Here is a 6,327-nt window from a genome sequence, read left to right on the forward strand (position 1 = left end):
GAAGATTCGTGGAAAGCCACTGCAAGCTGATGAGTAAGGCAGTAATGGAGGAGAGTTTGGAGAACAGTGATCATCTCAGAGAGAGGGAAGCAGAGCGCAGGGGCGGGAGTGGAGAGGACACTTGAGCGCACATTGGCAAGACGGGGACCCAGGAAAACAGAAGAGTTATAAGTAAAGCAAGTTAGATGTTTCTATTATCAACACCATGTCACAAACTACCCCAAAGTTGGTGACTTAACACATAGCAACCTTTCTCCTACTGTGTAACTGATGAACTCCAGCATAGACACTCTGTCCCCTGTCATGTTAGCTGCATTGCAGGCATTTGCAGACTTCACACAGATGGGCACTCAAGCTGGCTCACTCACTTGAAGTTAGAATCTCAGCTCTGTCAAAGAGAGGCATCGGTGCTCCTCCATATTGCCGCTCGGGCTTCCTCTAGCCCAGCAACTAAATTTCAAGGAGAGCTCTAAGGAGCAAGTCCCAGTGAGTACTCACATAGCAAGATCCCTCTGTCATTAATCTTGATCACAAGACATTGGCTGCACTCAGTCATGCAATGTATGAACAAAACCTTCATCATTGTGACAGAATGCTTGAGCAAGACAATTTAAGAAAGAAGATATGCGTTCACAGTTTCAAAGGTTTTCATCTACGATATTGGGTAGAGGATGCAAAAACAAGCAGCTCACATGGCATCCAGGAAGTGGAGTGAGGAAACGTCTACAGTCCCAACTTCCTCCTTCACTCACTGTTAATTCCGTTGGGATGCCCCGCCTACAGGATATTGCCACCCACACACAAAGTGGGTTTTTTCCCATCATGTTTTATCTTCTCTGTCAATCTTCTCTGAAAACACACTGAGGAAGCACCCAGAGGTGTGATTTACTCATCTCTTTGAAAGCTGTCAAGCTGATCAAGTTAACAGTCAAGATTAGCCATCACATATAACAACACTCTATCAGCGTGGGGTGGACCACATTGGAATACATCAGTGTGTAATTTAAGGGACCCAAACAGAGCTTTTACAGGGTATCAGTCAGGGGAGGGAAAAAAGGAAATACACAGTGGGGACTCCAGTGGCTTGTCAGATGTTAAACAAACTAAAGTCAATATGGAACGGGAACAGAAGCTCCTTCCATGACCAATGACAGGGTGGGGTGTCTATTGGTTACCTTCCTCTTACTATAACCGAACATCATGACCAAAGGCCTTGAAGGAAGAGTGAGAGTTTGTTTTGGCTCAGGGTTCCAGAGGGATAAAAGTCTATCATAGCAGGACAGACAACAAGTGGCAGGCATGACATTGGGAGCAGGATGCTGAGAGATCACAGCAAGATGGAAGTGACGAAGAATTTGCTAGCAGCTAGTGGAATTACTGAGCCTGACAAGTAGCTCTCCGGGCTTTGTCACTGCTTCATTAGAGGAATAGAAAGAGACCAGGGAAATGGGCTAGACAAGCCAGTCAACACTGAAATCTGATAAATTGTCGTCAGGGGAGTTCCGCAGAACAGAATATTTACAGACATGCACAGTAGCGGTGGAGTTTGTGAGGTGTGGGGTGGGGGAGGGGGAATGAGGACTCGGTGAAACAGATTACAGGTCAATCGTTATATTCAGAGAAAGAGCGTATCTGCATTCTGCCAAGGGCACAGAGGATTTCAAGAGAGCTCAGCCATCGGGCTATAAACTCACCCCATAGTTCCATGTGTGGTGTCTGGGTACTAGTTACATGACCTGGCTCCAAGGGCGTGGCCTATGGCCCTGCCACCTGAGCCTGTGTGGCCTCTCTCAGGCCATCTCCGCTCTGAGCTGCAGCTTCCCTCAGCAGGTGTCTCCAACATCCTGGTGTCATCTCCACAGCAGCCTAGGCTTGGGCCTTGACGCTACAAGAATGGCTTACTGAAGGACTCACTGCTGGGACTGTTACAAGTATCGACTTCACACATAATATGGGTTTCTGTCTCCCTGGTAAAAAGTCATTGCTAAAACACTGTCTTAGTTTACCTAGTAAAGCTCTAACCTCAAAGATATAAATGATATCTTCATTATTTCTTTCCGTCTTATGGTATTGAAGACAGAAACACATGAAATGGAGCAGAGTCACACAGAAAATCTCAGACTTTACACCAAGCCTGGAATGTCATGGGAATTGCTTCGGGGCTGTGACTCCAACCAACTTATATCATCCACATTTAGTGGAAGGAATATAGAGCACTCAAACCAAACTAGAATGTATTGGCCCACTTTCTCTCAGATACATGTTTTTACTGTATAAATCCCCCACCCCCCCCCCCCCGCTAACCCATAGCACCATCTACAATGCAGCAAGAGTGGCTACTCATTGTACTGTGAAAAGACAGGGGAGGGAGGGTGGGTAAACCATGAGAAATTAAACATCTCAAACCAACACTATACTGACACACTTTGGCCATCAAGGTTATTGACTTTTAAATATCTCAGTGATTGCCATGAGTTCTCTCTTCTCTTCACAGCGCTGTCCTCTCTGCTGCTCCCACTGTGGCATTTCACATGCTTCAAAGGAAGGTACTTGTCTAGAGTTTTTTAGTAGTTAGTATACTTAGTATACTTTAATATTTAGTATTACTGATGGAGGCACTGGTGTTTGAAGAATGCCAAGTGGCCTTAATTATAAATGACATGTGTGTGTCCACATCCTCTGATTCTGATAGCACATGAAATCATACCAATGGCTCCTTCCTCTATAGCTGCCATATAGGAAGAAAAGAGAAATGGCCAGATAAATAGAATTTCGGAGTAGACATGCCCTGCCTCCCATACATGCCACCCAGTGAGGACATGGCATGAAATGACTGTGTCATAAATTGTATATGTATGTATTTACATATTATATATATATATATATATGTATATATATATATATATATATACATATACATACATACACACACACACACACACACACACACACACACACACACACATATATATATATGCTGTGCGATATTCAGTATGTTAAATGTGTTGCTCTGATTGGTTAATAAATAAAACATTTATTGGCCAGTAGCCTGGCAGGAAGTATAGGTGGGACAAGCAGAGAAGAGAATTCTGGGAACAGGAAGGCTGAGTCAGAGAGATATTGCCAGCCACCACCGTGACAAGCAAGATATAAGGTACTGGTAAGCCACGAGCTTATAAATGGGTTAATTTAAGATAGAAGAACTAGATAACAAGAAACCTGCCACAGCCATACAATTTATATGTAATATAAGTCTCTGTGTGTTTACTTGGTTGGGTCTGAGTAGCTCCAGGACTGGTGGATGAGAGAGATTTGTCCTGACCATGGTCCAGGCAGGACTGGAGAAAACTCCAGCTACATATATCTGTATATATATATATATATATATGTGTGTGTGTGTGTGTGTGTGTGTGTGTGTGTGTGTGTGTGCAAATGTATGTTAATACATAGATTGCATTGCACATAGATTTTTTTTCCCCAGAGCTGAGGATAGAACCCAGGGCCTTGTGCTTGTGCTCTACCACTGAGCTAAAGCCCCAACCCCTGCACATAGATTTTATAGGCCTATATTTATATCTAATAATTTCATACTTATAGATTTCATTGATTCTGTTCATTATACAAGAATTTATATATGTGTCTGTAATACACGCAAATACACAATACTCTATGCAAGCACATGCACAAGACGTGGCTAAGCAAGAGCATAAGACGGTGAAATTCAGGAGATTAATGCCAGGTTGCTTTTCTAAAAGAAACACATGGCACCTGCTATCCCCACTGCCCCCTCTCACAGTGCCCTGCATCCCCTCTGCCCCCTCTCACAGTGCCCTGCATCCCCACTGCCCCCTCTCACAGTGCCCTGCACCCCCACTGCATCCTCTCACAGTGCCCTGCATCCCCACTGCATCCTCTCACAGTGCCCTGCATCCCCTCTGCCCCCTCTCACAGTGCCCTGCATCCCCTCTGCCCCCTCTCACAGTGCCCTGCACCCCCACTGCCCCCTCTCACAGTGCCCTGCATCCCCACCGCATCCTCTCACAGTCCCCTGCATCCCCACTGCCTCTCTCAGTGCCCTGCATCCCCACTGTCCCCTCTCACAGTGCCCTGCATCCCCACTGCTCCCTTTTGTTTTTTTTTTTCAAGCTGTTACATCAGTCAGTAGAAATCAGTGTTATCTAGTTCATGGAGACAACTCCATAGTTAAGTAGAAGACCCCCAGCTTACCTCTCCCCTTCACTGACTTCAGAACCCTCTGGAGTCCTTTAGGGTTGCTGCCATCTTAATGACCTCATGACCAGGTGGTTCACCACAGCCCTCCACTTGGTGGCCGTACTGTCCTCTGTCATCTTGTTGTGAGTATGTGGTGCACAGGAGCTGCCCTTAGGAACCAAATTACATTTTGTTTGGATCATGTCTTACATTCTTCAACTAAGGAAACCTATCAGTAAGTCAGAGTGGAGGCACAGATTGTCTGGTTTGCATCCTGACATTTTCACAAGACTTAAGGAGAAAATTTTCAGCAAAGGTCCTATCCCCAACTTCTCAAACGTTAAGGATACATGTAGACTTACTTCTGATCCCAAACTATACCAGAATATGAGGAAAGTGAGAAAATAATCCTTTATACTTGTTGAACTGTTGATTTAAAAATGTAAGTGCCCTGCTTTTTAAGACTTTGATTGTTTTGTTGTTGAACTTTTAAAGTCTGGGCCTGAGTGATTAGATGTTGGTAAACCGTTTCTCCCAGGCTGAGTCATGACTTTTCCTTTTCTGGGTGCCTTTCACAACATGATGATTTGATTTTATGAAGTTCAATCTATAATCTGTGCTTGTGAGTTAAGCTGCTGAGGTCACAGTTAAGAAAAATATGCTTATTTTTTAATGTACAATATAGACAATATTATTAGTATTACCTGGGACAGTAAGCAGAGAGTTGACAGGATTCCCTAAAGAACTTAAAATTCACTCAGGTTCAGTTTTTGGTTTAATGCAAATATGAAATAGCTTATCTTCCTTTTACATGACACCGTCTCCGGATGTTTGAGACTACAGTGCCTATCCTCTGCTGTGTCCGGACTGTACCTCTGTTGGGATTAGGGTGTACACACACACACACACACACACACACACACACACACACACACACACACACACACACACGGGCCCACTTCTTTTCCCATCTATAAATATAACTTCACAACAGTGTGGTTCTGTCTTGACTTTTGTTGCTTTGCAGCATGCCTTTGGGTAATCTAGTTTTACTTCTTCAGCTTTGTTTATTTTGGCTTTTGAGACAGAGTCTCATGGTGTAGCCATGGCTGTCCTGGAACTCACTCTGTAGAGCGGGTTGGCCTGAAACTTGGTGATCTTCCTGCTTCTGCATCCTGAGTGCTGGGATGGAAGGTGTGCACCACCACACCGGCTAGCCTTGACTTTTAAAGGCAAGGTGTGTCTGTGCTTCTGAATCTTCAGAAGTTCTGCATTGTGTTTAGAATCGTCCTGTCAGTTTCTACAAATTGGAAGGTAACTTAGAATTCTCTGAAATTAAGTAAATCTGTGGAGCAGCGTAAGAAGAATTGACATGGCAGGAGTTTTGATCTAAAAATGTGGTATAGATGTCTATCATTTATCTAGATTCTTAAAACTTCACCAGCAGTTTGTAGTTTCCATCTTGTTGGAACTTAGGCCTTTCATATGATTTATCCTCTTTCTTATTTTGGCACTGCTAGTTATAAATAGGTGTTTTTATTCTAAATTGTGACTGTTTTGTTTATCCTAGACTGTCTAAATTGTTTACTCTAGAGAAATTACATGGGCTACAATGGAACCTTGGTGTTTAGGTTTTCACTAAACGTGTTTGTTCATCCCACAAGTTTTCTGGTCCATTTTTACAAAACTTCCTTTCCTACAAATACCCAATACTCACAGATAAAGAGGGTTGTACTTCCTCTATAATCATATTTTATTTCCTACTCTTGCTTTGTTGCATGGTCTACAGACTCCAGCACCACAGTAAGTGGCAGTGGAGTATGTCAGCATCTCTCAGGTGCAGAGGAGCATAGGAGCCCTCCAGGAAGCAGACATCCTTTAGAGGCCTCTGCATAGATAAAGCTTTATCAGCCTGAGCTCAGATGTTTGGTAGTTCACCCCCTAGTTTCCTGAGGGCTTTTGTGGGAAATAAATGGCAGAATTTTCCTAGTGATCTTTTCTGTCACATAGTCTTTCTTTCTGAACTGCATAAAAGAACCTGTTTTAAATAAACCTTGAATTTCTATGGCTCAGGAAACTTCAGAAGGCATGAAGAGAGACTGTAAAAGCCAGAAT

This window comes from Onychomys torridus, chromosome 15 (assembly GCF_903995425.1).
Source record: "Onychomys torridus chromosome 15, mOncTor1.1, whole genome shotgun sequence".
NCBI lineage: Eukaryota > Metazoa > Chordata > Mammalia > Rodentia > Cricetidae > Onychomys > Onychomys torridus.